General features: G+C 34.6%; 1 long non-coding RNA gene across 1 annotated transcript; it reads right to left on the bottom strand.

The window, feature by feature from the left end:
- Positions 1 to 222: 222 nt before the first annotated feature.
- Positions 223 to 6,043, bottom strand: LOC308189045. The gene is made up of 4 exons (XR_013945979.1): positions 5,129 to 6,043; positions 4,412 to 4,480; positions 2,874 to 2,927; positions 223 to 734 (listed from the first exon to the last, which is right to left on the bottom strand). It is a non-coding gene; the product is annotated as an uncharacterized lncRNA (long non-coding RNA).
- Between the last annotated feature and the right edge of the window lie 8,645 nt (positions 6,044 to 14,688).

Below are 14,688 nucleotides of genomic sequence, written 5' to 3'. Positions count from 1 at the left end.
ATTTACCACAATCACCAGGTAACATAATTTATATTATAAAAATTTCACTGTCCTTTTCTCTCTTTATATCTTAATACAATCAGTGTGTTTTGTTTGTTTTTCTATAATTTATTAGTATCCATGCTGTCCCTTATTGTGTTCTTGTCAACTTGTCATGTGAGAAAAAGAAAACTGACACTTAAAAACAAGTTCTATATTCTAAAGAAAGCTCACCCATTATAAAGACACCACGTGAAAAATAAATCTACAGGAAAGTTGTTTTCCATTTATTGTTAATAAAAATACTGCAATTTAAATCTACAAATATCTTAGATGGGAAGGAATGTGTTTTGGTTCTTTGTAATCTATAGGTTATTGCAGCTATTAAATTCAAACCATTTTTACTTCTGTTCTCCTTCCTCAGCTTTGTTTCTGCAAAGATATATTTACAAACTTAATTGTACATAATAGAGGTAATCATACCAAAGTAGATTTCAATGGAATTGTTCATTATGTATACTGTTAGCATTCTAGATATCTATTTGAAATTTAGAATATAAATGTTAATGTGTGTATCAATGAGCAGTGGAATGAAATCAATGTAGACTTCAAGTGACCATTTCTACAGCTATTACTATTTAGAGTTTCATTTAGACTTTGTTTCCCACTGTGCATTGTTGTTCTCAGGCTGGTCACATGAGCAAAGCCACAGCACGTTCCATATCTGGGCAAGAAGAAGGCATGGGAAGCAGGGGCTGAAAAGAAAACATTAAATGGAGCATGTTTTAACCTCCAAATCATCTGCTATAGATAACCATGCAAATCGTGTGGTATGCAACAAACACTTAAAAAATTGCATCTGGATGCGTTCTGTGTTAGCCTGTACTTCCTACAAACTATTGCAAATGATGTATCGGTCTTCTTTCTCCTTTTTTTTTTTTTATAGCTGATTTTTTCCCCATTCCTAATTGTACTGTTGATTATTTTAAACAATATTAAGAAAGCTGGAAGTAGTTTTATATGTGAAAGCTGAGCTGCTTCCAATTCCAGAGAGAATGGCAGTTTTCTTTACCAGGGCAATCTGACTATAATGTTGCATTGAAGTCTTGGCTTAACTTGCAATAAGATGCAGTTAATTAACTTGAAGCTGTCTGAAAGTTCATGTTGAAGAGATAACACAACTGAGTGAAAAAGAAAACTGAATTGACAATCAAAAGATATAAATAATCTTCTCATCTCATGCTTTGACTTGTTCCAAAAATCATAACTCTCTTAGAAAATAGCCTTTGAATTCTTTATTACCTTCTTTTAATACCCTCTCTGTATCCCTCTTCAGTCTCTCATTTTCTGACATTTCTGATAGGTCAACTGTGCTTAAGACATTTTAATTGATAATTTGAATCATATCGACTAAATGAGAAGAAAATCTGTCAGTGAATACCTGAATGCCACAGTACCTTAACTTCTCATGTTTTCGGTCTCTTTTATGGACCAATATTTGAATTTGAAATGTATTTTACGTAATGCATGTCTCCCCTTTTGTTGAGCTAAACAGTTGAGTAAACCCCTTATTGGGTTTACGTGGCAAGGTTTTGGTAGCTGGGGGGTCTGCAGGGATGGCTTCTGTGAGAAGAGTCCAGAAGCTGCCCCATGTTAGATAAGGGTCAGCTTCAACTGGTTCCAAATGGACCTGCTGCTGGCCAGAGCCAAACCAATTAGTGATGTTGTTTGTGCCTCTGTGAGATCATAAGAAAGGGGAAAAAAATGCTGCGCAACAGCAGCTGGGAGAGTGAAGAATGCCTTTGTAGTGTACATATACCCATGCAATAAGTAAACATATTAAATTGTCAGGTACTATTTTTATGAAATACCTTAAATGGAATAATAGCTCAGTTAATATTACTGTAGAAATCAAAGGTAAAAAATAATAATTGTTATGTGAATTTAAAATGTGGAATAATACCAACACTTGAAACTTAACATGAAATGTTCATGATGACATTCAAAATGTAATAAAAAAGTGATCTACTTTATATTTTTACTTTTTAAAATTTCATATGAAGTTTCTGCTAAAAGAGATAGTATGTTCAGCTAAGGAGTCTCCATGGCAATTCATTCTCTGGTGTTTGAATAGTTACACAATACAAATCTATTCCCCAAATACTTCAAGGTAAAAGATATAAAAGAAATCAGTATCAGTAAACCTTATATTGAAATGCCAGCAAATTGTTTTTGAGATTATGAGTGAATGAGTTTAAACACAAAAAATTGTCTGCCTACATTCTGGAAGAGACATTACATACATTTTCTTTGTGACTTCTTCTGTTCAGTGATCTGTGCTTTTCTGTAGAAAGCTTTGACCATTGAAAAATTTCTTGCTAAAAGCAAGTTGAGTTAAGAACGCAGGATAAAAAAGATGTCAAGGGAACAAAAGCACTGTGAAAACAAGCTGCCTGGAAATATAAATAAATAAATAAATAATAATAATAAAAAAGGACAGACAGAGAATTTAACACAACAAAAAATTCTTAAATTTCTTCTTCAGATGAAGAAACTGAGACTAAATCAATTGAAAAAAAATTGCTTTTCATGGAAAGCAAAACTCATCAGATTATTTTAAACTCAATTTAATATTGTATTTCTACTGAATAGTTGGAGAAATCAATAGGAATAAATGTATTTGGCAAAAGTTTTGAGCAGTGCAATAAACAATACCATGCCTTTAAAAAAAAATCTTAGTTAAATGGACCTAGAACAAAACGTCAATATGTGGCATGAATGCACACAACATTTTTTGTTAGTTGTGGCTCTTCTAAGAGGAATTAACAGGTGACTGGGGAAAGAAATCTCACTTGAACTAACAGATTTTGAAAAAATGTATATGCTTGACTTACCCAGATACCTAGTAGACCTGTGTTCAGCCAGATATTGATTTTCAGATTCTTATTCTGAAATTATAATAATTACAGTTTACCTGTGAAGCAGAACAGTAGAATGAAAGCAGACAAAGAACTAGATGAAAGCTATCCACCACAAGTCCCACAGCATATCTAATGAAAAAGGATTGGAACTGCTCCATATTTTCAGTGTCTTGGAAAGAAAAATAGTTAACCATCTCAAATAAAATGAGAAGGGACTGACAGTAACATAAAGACCACAATATAAAGAAATGTGCCTGCAAGGCAAGCAACAAAGAATACAAAGAAAAAAGAAGAAGAAGAAGGGAAAAAAAAAAAAAAAAAAGCTCTTCAAAGACAAATGAAAGCCTAAACCAAAACAGGTGCATTATATACACAACTCAAACTGGGAAGAATATCACATGTCTGAGAGAGTATCCTTAGCTGTTAGAAAACTGTCAAAACAAATGCTGAAAACAAAAGGGAACAAGTATCGCTTTTAAAATTAAACAGCAATATCTGGTAGTCACAATAAAAGCAAAACTATCTTTAGGGTATGTATTGCAAACTATGTGTATGGAATGACTTTTTGCATCATTTGACAAGGAATAGAAAAATACACATGTGTGAGTATATGTGTATGTGTGTGTGCATATACACTTACAATATGAAATTAATAAGTTGTGGACGGATACAATACCAATGTTAAACAGAGCAGCTGATTTGTAACACATGCAGCTGCTGTCATCTCATCGCTTGAACATACTGCACCAGAAGGTGCTAATACTCCTTTAGGCATCTCGCACACACCTCTCAATAGTTAATCTGTTTCTCTGTGTCTATCACCAAAGTTAATTACACTGTTGTCATAATATTAAAGGGTGTAATTACCTGGGCATTAGAGTTTTAAAATATTTAACCACCTTAAGTGTATAATTATCCATTAATCTGAAGATAGCATTTGATTGCCTGCTGCTGAATTCACACAGTAATTATGTATTTATCCGTATTATAAAGTAAAATAAACCTTTTAAGATAACAGCTACCTAAATGTTTGTTTCTTAATAACACTACAAGCATGTCATGCACTAAAATTTTATCGGGCTTTTTTTTTTTTTTTTTTTAAATGGAACTGCATTAGTTTGAATCAGCTGCAGGTTTAAGGCTTATGTCAGTTGTAGTTCATTGCAGTAGTTAAGCAATCACAGAGAAGCCATATTCATTCATATTTTAATACCTGGTTATATCGAAAATGGTAGAGTATATAATGGACCTTTGGGGAAATCTGCTGCTTTCTTTTGTGTTTGTTAATTTTGCCAACTAGACTGTAAGTTCCAATGTCAGTGACAAGTTAATGCCCTATCACTATGTTTTAGTAAGAGACATCATAACTGAATGATGTAAAAATACATCTGATTCTGTCTCTTTATGAAGCTTTTGCAGTTATTGAGACAAAACTTATAAAAATTTACAACTGCAGAAAATTTCAGTAGTACAAGGAGAGATCTCCCAAGACTCCCATTTGGCAATTTTACCTGCTCCACTGTGAGAGAAAGGGCAGCTGGATACAAAGTAGATATGCCATTGATCAATTCAGAAGTACACTGCAAAACACAGATTATGCAAAATCACTGTTCTTTTGTAGCACAGCTCTATGAACACAAAAGTAATGGCAAAAATAGTGTTAAAGATGTCCAGAATTTTATTATTAATGTTGTACTCAGAACAAAGAAGATTCATATGAAAGAAAATATATATATATAAACATTTCTGAATATTTTTTTTAATTGAAAGAAAAAAAGAGGAAAAGTGTTTTTTTTTCCTAGATTTTGTATAATGAATAAATAAATAAATAAATTTACCTCTTCCTAAAACAGAAGGAAGAAAAGCATTGATTCAGTAACAGAATCATTTTGAGACTTACCCATGATAATTCAGTATTTTCACAAACAAGCTGAATTATATTTATTAAATTTAATATCATCAAGAATGGCATGGCATGGCATGGCATGGCATGGCATAGAACAGAACAGAACAGAACAGAATAAAATAGAATAGAATAGAATAGGTTTCAAAAATCTAGTCCAGCTGCCTGACCACTTCAGAGCTAACCAAAAGTTAAAGCATATTAATAAGGCCATTACCCAAATGCTTCTTAAACAGTGACAGGCATAGTTGAGAGGTACTACAAGGAAAATAAAAGGATACAAAAGAAATTCCAAATGATCTTACCATATATAAATTATACTTACATTGTCTAAATGTAAAAGACAGTCTTGAGTAGGGACAAGTATGGTGCCTTATGATGAGAACTAAGGTGCTTCTTGGAAGTATGGCCATGAAGAGAGGAAAGTATTTATCTCTGAAGGAGGGACAAGCAGAGAGGTCTACCTGTGTCCCATCATGAAGACCCCAATCCAAGGAAAATGAAGCCTGAGAGAGAGACCAGAGGAAGTGAGGGTTATGTGTCCTGTGTGACCTCTGAACATGTTCTATAAGAAGGTTTCTGAATGAAGTAGAGTTCTTAAGTCTGAAAAATAATTTATGGAAGATATGACAATCTTTTTGTGCATAAAACATTGCTGAAGAGTGTAATAATCTGATCTCAGTCCTTACAGGATAAGAAACAAGAAGTTTAAATTCCAGAAAGGAAAATTCCAGCTGCACATGATGGACAGGTGTAATGAAATACGAGAATAAGTTGATTAGAGGAGTTACAGACATTCCTTCCTGAAAACTCATTAAAGCTGGTTATCCTGGTTTCTTAAAGAATTTAGTCTTAGGTAACAAGTCTGTCCATACATTTGTATGGGTATCTGATCCACCAACCAACCAACCAATTTAAAGCAGAATTGGCACTATAGGTGTCAAAGATATTTAGTTATTTAGAGAAAAATACATTTATGAGCAAATTTCCAACATGTTTTAAACTCAACCTTTACTAGATAACAAAGACAGTCTCTGTGAGATCAACTGTAACATGAACATATGTGAAAACTGAAACCTGGTTCAGTTTCACTGTTTCTACTGACCGTGGATAGATAAAAAGCTTTTGAAGTACTTGGAGTTATAGCCCTATGAATGATTCAGTTTTAACTCTTCTTGGTAGCTGTCTTAGCTGATATTTAGCTCAATCTGAATCTAAAAAATTAAGTTTAAAATAAATGTCTTTTCTCACCCAAATTCATTTTCTGCATACGCTTGTTCTGTTATGGTCTTTTCTCTAAATTCTTGTTATTCCTCTGTAGAATCAGAAATCTGAAAAGACCATTGACCAAATTGGTTTGACTATATACAAAATCAGACAAAAACAAATTGTTGTTTCTGTAATGTCAAGTATTTTCTCATCATGAGAAAAATAATAACATCTCTGAGTTGGTTTGGGTTGGTGACAGGATGATCCATTATGTGTTTTGCATGATAGAGTTATGTCTGGTCAACTAGGGACTACCGTGTGCATGAAAATTTACCTTAATCCTCTCTGTCATTTTTCAAACACTTTTTCCCATTAGGCAGCCATGACTAAAAGTAATAGGTGTATAATCTAACACTTAGAGCAGCAGATTATGTGTGTACAGTACTCCCCAGTGCCTTGATCAGTATAATGCAAGACACATTTCAAACACAAAATTAAGCTTTACTACCTCTACAAATAAGATTATTTCCATTTCACATATGAAAAAGCTGACCCCTTCAGCTTTACTGTATGTCTTCATACAGTAAAACCATCTTGTTTTTTACTTCATCATGAGCATATAGGTTTTATATAATTTTTTTTTTTTTTATTAAATGGCAGGCTCATTCACCCTTTCTTTCCCTTCCCTTCCCAGACCACTTTCTTGATATAGCTGTCAACTGCTAGCATAAAATTTCTCACATTAATATTATACATATATTTTTCTTTCTATTTCAATAGGGTGAAATCAGAATAGGCTGAATTAACAGCATCTTACTCCCAAAAGGTAGGACTTAACAACTGTATTACAGAAATTTTGTAGCATACCAACTGGATGTTATTAACACTTACCATTTTTCAGGAAAAATAAAAATAAATAAATAAATAAATAAATGCTAGAGGCAGAATGAAAAATAGCTAAGTTCTTTAAGTTGTTTTCAAATGCATATTGAAATGCTTGTTCTCACAATAACAACAACAACAACAAATCCTTTTTGTTCAGTGAAGATGAGAATTACCTTACACTATATATGTGAGCATGGTTGGCCATTTCTTTGAACCTCTGATGTCTGAAAATTTTCTTTAAGGAGAAAACATGGTGTCAAGATGTACAATTTAATGACCAGATCTGAGCTGTAGGAAAACCTCCAGTTTCAGGGGAAAAGTCTGGATACACAGTATTTGCTGTCTGCTCTTCTTCTATTTTCCACAGGGAAAAACACAAAGGATGTGGGCAAGGAGGGAGCCAGGTGCTCTCTCAGAGATCTTCCAGGCTAGATGAATTCACCAGCCCTGCAGCCATGGCTGCCACAATTGTCTACTGAAGCACCAGGTTACTTCAGCTCCATTCACAGCAAGGTGTGCTGACTCGCTGCTCACAGACAGACTATTAGCCTTTAGTAAAAGGGGACACTAACAGAATCCAAATTGTTCCCTACACTGTTTACAAATGTATTGGGTGATGCTTTAATTCTTGTACTGGGTGTCAGGCAGGGGAACTTAAGCTGTAGACAAGTTCAATTTTCTTAAAAATAACGATATCTGTCACTCACAATGTTTGTCCTCAAGACTTCTTATTTTATTTATATTGAAGTATTTCAGACTCGAAAACACTGAATCGTACTTAAATTAGTTCAGACAATTTTGAAAAGAGCTTCCTTCCATTTTAACACTCTAAAAGTCTATGATTTTTCTTTATTTGCTTAATATAAAATGAATATAGACTCATAGGGAGAAAAAAATGTATTTTTAATATATATATAATTTTATTAAATAAAAACAGTTAAAATAATTTAATTCTTATAGTATTTAATAATTTCATATAAATAAATATATATTCAAATATTTTTATAATTCCACACTTACTAAAGCATACCTTTGATAATCATCTAGACTTCATTGTACTGAAGTTTGATTATACTGTTTCTTTAACTTAGAAAAAAATACATATTTTAGAGCATCTTGCATCATTTTTCCACAAAACCATAGGAAACATGAGAACAGTAAGGAATTTTAAATATTATGTTTTGACATAATATTTGACAAAATCACATTCTTCCACTATTATACGCTTGTGAATTGACAACTGAAATACAATATTGCTATTGGAAACACTGATAGGTGAAGCTACCAACAACACAGTAGACTAACTATTGTAGTTTCAACCATGTCAGAATTTCTGCTATCACCATTACTTCTTGGCAAAGCATAGAAATCCCTTGCTTGCCAAAGTACTTTCAAGGTCAATGACAAAGCATTTACTGTGAATTCCAGAAGCTGTTTTTATTTTAATAAAATTTCAGAGAAAAAATAGCCTAACTGTTAAACTTAAAATATATGTATATATAACAATAATAATTAAAAAAAAAAAAAAATCAGACTGCCTCTTATCAGGTGGAAAAGTAGAAGACTAATAGTTTGGATAGCTTGGAGTAAGAATAACAAACTATATTAAAAACAGTAAAGATGTATAGAAAAAGTATTTGGTATTTATGGCTTTAACTGTCTTTTGCTCTATGGTATCTATTCTATTTGAAAGCTATATATTTTTGAAAAAGGAAGTGTTATTTCCAAAATTAAAATGATATATCAAAATAAAAGATAAAATTATAACAGCATAAGATATCAAGGGAAGATTTACTAAGAATTTAATACAGTTCTTGGGACAAGCCTTGAACATTCCAATCTTTTGGAGGCATATGTTAACGTACTATTTTTCAAAGCATATCTTGTTGTGTCTTAGTGCTGTAGTTAAATAGGCAGTGGAATGTGTTCCTCAGAAAAAGATTAATAACAATTTCTAACCTTGGAAACTGCTAATCAGTGCTACTGTACTTACACAAAAATTAGACTTGTATCTTTGAGGAAGTGGTCAGACAACAGTGTCATGCTTGTATATACCTAAACATTTAAATGCATTGCAATGAAAAGAAAAGATGTAGCAATGTAACTAATTTCTTAACCTTGTTTTTAGTAGATTCATGAATTAGAGAATGTTGGAACTTTAAGGGCTTGACTTGTTTTTGAGTGACCATAACTAGCTCTTCTTCACCTCTCCATTGTATCTCTCTCTCTCTCTCCTCTGTCTTTTGAGAGACCGTTTGACTGAAGGGCATGTAAGCAATTGAAAAAGCCAGCCTTTCCATTAGTAATGATCAGGCATCAGTTATTATAACTCCTCTCAGCTGCTTTTTGTTGAAACATGTTCTGATGTTGGACAGAGGACTGTAAGAAAAAGTAGGTAAGTATTCAGAGCTGTTGGTATGATGGGAGGTTTTGATTAATAGCCCGAGTAAACTCAGTCTAGAGTGGTGTTACATAGTGTTGAAAATTTCTGTTTGTAAGAAAGAGTTCATGTGATCAAGAAGAAGAATCACATTTGTATAATGGGACTGGACCTTAATTGTTAAAACTATGCTTTATGCCTTTCCTAACTGTGAAGGGTTGACTTCAGCTGGTGAAAGAAAGTTGAGGATCAGGGTAAAGTGACTATATAATAATCCTGTAATGGGATGGATCTTGTAGGTATGATGACATAATACAAATATTAACCAATTAATTTTTGAACAAGGAAAATGTTAATATTCTTGAGGAGCCACCTTCCTCCAGTGAATGCATAATAAATGTACTTAAGGCAGTCTAGTGGCATGAACAGTCCTGTAGGAAGCACCCTTGAAATACATGGTATCTCTTTTGCTGTCAGTTCTGGAGGAGGCAGATCTTTTGATGCTTTGCCCGTATGAAAGGTAACACTCATCTTTTCTCCTTTGAATATTTTCAGTGTTAGTGTTAGTTCAGTGTACTGTTCTCATTTCACATCACCTTTGTGAGCTGGTAAAAGTTGAACATGCATTGAGTTTAAACAAGTAGAACAGGCAGGGATTAGAATGGGGTAATTTCACCCAGGAATGACAATGGGGAGACTGCTGTTGTTACTATTTAACATAAGGTTAATGTTTCTGAATTCAATAAGAAAGTTCTGCATAAAACCCTTCTGAGAAAGGAAATTGCAGTTTAATCTCTGCATAGAAAACAATCAAACAAATAAGATCAGTATCTGGAAAATCTGGCTTATTAAAGATGTTTCCCTTATAAGCAGTGTGTTTTTTTTGTTGTTGTTGTTGTCGTTATTGGGGGGTGGGGGGTGAGGGGGTGGAGGGGTGGGGGGGAGTTGTTGTTATTGGCAGTGGTGGGTATTTTTTCTGCACTGCTTCTTAATATTAAGGCAAAATTCAAATTTTATTTGGGGCTGCTGTGAAGGGTCAGTATGTTGTATGTCTGTATTTCACTTCTATATCAGTGTATGCATATTTTTCAGACATTTCATCAGTCAGAGGTGTTGTCAGCATAGGAACAGGCAATATGCCTGCAGAGATGTTTTGAAATCTGTAACTAAACTTAATTGTTGTTTTCTCCTCAGAGGTGAACATTATCTTTTCAGAAAATTTTAAGGAAATAGAAAGGTAAAAGTCTTGGCCAATCTACTGCACCTCTTCATGTGCAGGTTACAACTTTAGGTTCTCTGGTTGGATTCACTCACCACCACTAGACAGGCCCTCAGTAGTCAAGTTGATTTTCCTTGACTGAGAACAAAAGTTGGGAGATTACAGGCACTTAACTAGGGTGCAATACATACCAAAATATGTAATTCTGGCTGCCCTCAGGTTATATTTTGATTAGGTTGAAAACAAGAAACAAGGCAAGTAACTGCCATCTCAAAACCAGACAGATAACTGGGAGAGGTTGAGAGATGTCAGGTAAATAGATGAGTTTACCTTTCTAAAACAAAAGAGCAACATTTTTTTTTAGAGTCCATTCCCAAGCCCGCCCTTTCTCTAGATAAATGGCACAATGCTTAAATCTATTTTTCTACCATACTAGCCTACTTGCTTGGTAGAATAAGAACATGTAGATTTCATAGAATGAAAATCATAAAATGATTTGGGTTGGAAGGGACCTTAAAGATCACCTAGTTCCAATCCCCCTGGCATGCATGGGCAGGGACACCTTCCACTCGACTAAGTTGTTCAAATTTGTAGGTCTTCCTACCAGATGGGAACAAAGGTTTAATTGTATCCTTTATCACAAGAGTGCCTAAATCCTGAGTTTATAAAACAATACGAGACAAGGTCTCTTATAACTTTACCAGATGAATCTATATCTGCTATATTTTGTATAAATGTCATTGGAAAGTCTGTGAGAAAGACAGTCCATCACATATTTTAAAGAATTATGAGAAAAGAAGAAGGGCTTGCTGTTTCTTGTTCCCATTGATATTTATTTATATATATATTTATTATATTTATTTATTTATTATTAAATATTTATCCATTTATTTATATAAATTTATAAATAAATTTATTTATTTATTATTAAATATTTATTATTTTATGTTTATTTATTATATATATTATATATTTAAAAGTTATTTGGGTAAAATGCTCTGAACTGTTTAGAAGGAATAGACTTTGTTACAACATCATACAGTCAATGAACAGATTTCAAATACGGAAAATGAAAAGCCCATCCTGCCTCTAATAAGAAAAAAAAAATCATATATTTATATATATACATATTAAAAAAAAAAACAAAACTCCAGTATAGAGATATGTTTTTCTTGGTCCTACAGTGTTTGAGGAATAAACTAGTCAGACCAGCAAACTGCCATACAATGGCAATTCCATTCCTTTGGTTGGAATTTCCTGAACTAGTTTATTGTACCTCAAAACAGATGCCACCTACACACTTTTTTGATTGCATTTGACCTCTGAACTGAAAAATCACTTTTTTTTTTTTTTTAACTCTTTAGTTTACCCATCAACATCTCTTCAAGGTTCTTTTTGTGGAGACAGTGTCTACAAGACTTTCCTTTCACATTGAAAGTGATTGTAATGGAGAATACATAGACAGAATTGTAGTTGATATGCATCAGGTGGTACTAAAGTCGTATTGATGAAAACAACCTCCAACCCTCTTACCCCCCTCCCCCCCAAAAGGCTTAATAAGAAAAAGGATTTTTTTAAACTCTCCCATAGGAAATAAATAAATAAATAATACAAGAACAAGCTGGTTTTTTGTTTTGTTTTGTTTTGTTTTAAAAGTAATAATCTAACAATGTTGGTCTGCCTGCCAGACACATTTGCTGTCTCAAATCCAGTAACTGCTCTTTCCCCATAGGCACAAATTAAACCCTTTTCTCCTAGACAGTTTGTAGACAAAGAATCGTTGGTAAAAACAGCTGTATGCACAACACTATAGGAGATTATCCAATCAGAAAGAGAGAATTATTTTTCAGGGCTTATCAACTTCTCTCAGAAATTCATTTGGCTTTCAGAAAGCATCTTTCCAGTAAACCACTTCTTCCAAACACTTATTTTTCTTCTTTTCTTTTCATCATCAACTTAGGGGCAAAGGCCCATTTCTTGTCACAGACATAATCTGTTTCAGACTTTTTTTTATCCTTCCCTGATTGGCAGCTACCTCTGTTATCAGTCTGAATTACAAACAAAACAAAATCATAGAATCATGCAAATCATTTAGGTAGGAAAAGCCTTCTAAGCTCATCTGGTCCAACCTTGACCCTAGTACTGCCAAGTCCACCATTAAACCCTGTCACTAAGCTCCACATCTACATGTTTTTTTGAAGACTTCCAGGGATGTTGACTTAACTACTTCCCTTGGCAGCCTGTTCCAACACTTCACAGCCTTTTCAGTGAAGAAATTTTTCCTAATATCCAAAACAAACCTTCCCTAGCACAACTTAAGGCCATTTCCTCTTCTCTCAGGAGAACGAGAACAAGTCTCACCTCACTATAGCTTCTTTTATGGTAATTGTAGAGCATAATATGGTCCCCCCTGAGCCTTCTCCAGACTAAACAACCCCAGTTCCCTCAGCTGCTCCTCATATGACTTGTTTTCTAGACCCTTCACCAGCATCATTGACCTTCTTCAGACATACTCCAGCACGTCGATGTCCTTCTTATAGTGAGGGGCCCAAAACTGAACGCAGTACTAGAGGTGCAGCCTCAATAGAGCTGAGTACAGAGGGACAATCACTTCCCTAGTCCTGCTGACCACACTATTTCTGATACAAGCCAGCATGCTGTTGGCCTTCTTGGTCACCTGAGCACACTGCTGGCTCATATTAAGCCAGCTAGTGACCAATACCCCCAGGTCCCTTTCTGCCAGGCATCTTTCCAGCCACTCTTCACCAAGCCTGGAGGGTCGCAAGAGTTTGTTGTGCCCCAAGTGCAGGACCTGGCATTTAGTCTTGTTGAACCTCATACCTGATGCCTCGGCCCATCAGTCAAGCCTTTCCAGATCCCTCTGCAGAGCCTTCCTACCCTTGAGCAGATCAACAGTCATGCCTACCTTGGTGTCATCTGCAAACTAACTGAGGGTTCACTCAACCCCCTTGTCCAGATCATTGGTAAAGATATTGAAGAGAACTGGTCCCAATACTGAGCCATGGGGGACACCACTAGTGACCGGCCTCCAATTGGATTTAGCTCCATCCACCACAACACTTTGGGCCTGTACACCCATCCAGTTTTTAACCCACTGAAGTATACACCCATCCAAGCCATGAACAGCATAACAAATTACCATACAAATAAATGCATGAGACCATTTTGGTGTGTTGACAGACTCTGAGTACTTTGGCACTACTTAAGTGAATGCCTAGTAAGACTGAACTTGGTCGCACCTGAACAAAGAGCACATCTCCTGCACTGCAGTGGTTTAGTATATATAGGCTTCTTGCTTACAGATAGTTATATGTCATTCCTTTGGGAGGGTTCTCCATCTTGAGCACTTGAGTACTCATCATCATGAATACCAGCTACAATCCATCACTTGAGTTCTCCTAATACTATATACCATATGCTTTCTAACATTGGAAGTTAAGACCCAACACAGCTTGCATATGCTGTCTTCCTCCATTTACTTTCTTTTAGCTTTTCTGGGCTTATAGTCTTCCAGTGTGCTCGACCATGACTTAGGGCTAAGTGGCACTAACAGGGAGCTTTACAGGTCTAGTTCCATTCTTTTATATTTAAGACACTGAGAGATCCTGCCTGCCACCAAATGACTGTAGTAATATACTTCATCATTTATGCAGCTTGCTTTGGTATGTAACAGGGTGCCTGAATTCTCAAAGAGACTAGTGCAGTTGTATCATCTACACAAGAAATGTGGAGGGAAAAAAAAATAAATAAATAAGAAAAAAATAAGAAAAAGAAGCAACAATAAAGCTTTTCTGATTAAGAAAATAAATAGTCTTATTTTTGTATCATAAATACTTATTTTTGCAATACTTGGCGGTCTGTTATGAATTTAAGCTGTGCCAGATAAGAATCATTATCGATCCTTCTCCAAGTTGCTGAATTAACTAAATGAATTAACATATATACTGGTATTTCATATATTATTCACTTTTTATCATCCCAACCACCGAGAGAATAAAATACCAGTTCGGTTTATATCTGAAATACTACAAGGAATGTGTTCTTGGGTCTGGAAAACCTGAGTTTAACCATTGTTGTTGTTTATTAAGGTTCACTGAATTTAAACATTAGGATCTCATTGGTGGAGCAATCTTGCTTACTATGAAGAGCGTATCACAGTCCATTTGGGTAA

This window comes from Anser brachyrhynchus, assembly GCF_964034855.1.
Source record: "Anser brachyrhynchus genome assembly, chromosome: 2".
NCBI lineage: Eukaryota > Metazoa > Chordata > Aves > Anseriformes > Anatidae > Anser > Anser brachyrhynchus.
This window is presented reverse-complemented; position numbering and strand designations above follow the sequence as displayed.